The sequence below is a fragment of the Chrysochloris asiatica genome, unplaced genomic scaffold (assembly GCF_000296735.1).
Source record: "Chrysochloris asiatica unplaced genomic scaffold, ChrAsi1.0 scaffold00031, whole genome shotgun sequence".
NCBI lineage: Eukaryota > Metazoa > Chordata > Mammalia > Afrosoricida > Chrysochloridae > Chrysochloris > Chrysochloris asiatica.
The window spans coordinates 2,352,379-2,353,131 of NW_006408549.1; the positions used below are offsets into that span (position 1 = coordinate 2,352,379).

General features: G+C 53.5%; 1 pseudogene; it reads left to right on the forward strand.

Moving 5' to 3' along the window:
• Positions 1–250: 250 nt before the first annotated feature.
• LOC102814292 overlaps positions 251–753 on the forward strand; it is a 62,905-nt pseudogene continuing 62,402 nt past the window's right edge.

Here is a 753-nt window from a genome sequence, read left to right on the forward strand (position 1 = left end):
TCAAGTCAAAAGACGAGAGAAAGTTCGAGCTACGGTCCCGTGGGTCTGTGTCTTGCTTCAACAGTGTTTGGACGGAACAGATCCGGGGACTCCCCCACCTCCTGCCTCGGACCACCTCTAACAACTTCTTTGGGCACAATCTCGTCTCCAGGACCATCTTCTTGAGCATTCCCTGTTACCGGGACCAGCTAAACCGTTTTGTGTGTGTGTGTGTGTGTGTGTGTGGTTAGCTCCAAATCTTCGACCAACCATGAGCTCTCAGATCCATCAGAATTATTCCGCTGAAGCGGAGGCCGGCGTCAACCGTCTGGTTAATCTGCATCTGTGGGCCTCTTACACCTACCTCTCTTTGGGCTTCTATTTTGATCGCGATGATGTGGCTTTGGAAGGTGTGGGACACTTCTTCCGTAGTTGGCGAAGGAGAAGCGTGAGGGTACTGAGTGTCTCTTGAAACTGCAAAACCAGCGTGGTGGTCACGCACTCTTCCAGGACGTGCAGAAGCCCTCCCAAGATGAGTGGGGAAGAACCCTGGACGCCATGGAAGCCACCCTGGCCGTGGAGAAGAAACTGAACCAGTCTCTTCTGGATCTGCACGCTGTGGGTGCTACCCACACAGACCCCCACCTTTGTGACTTTCTGGAGACTCATTTCCTTGATGAGGAAGTGAAGATTATCAAGAAGATGGGTGACCACTTGACCAACCTCCGTCGGATGGCTGGTCCCCAGGCAGGGCTGGGCGAATACCTCTTCGAG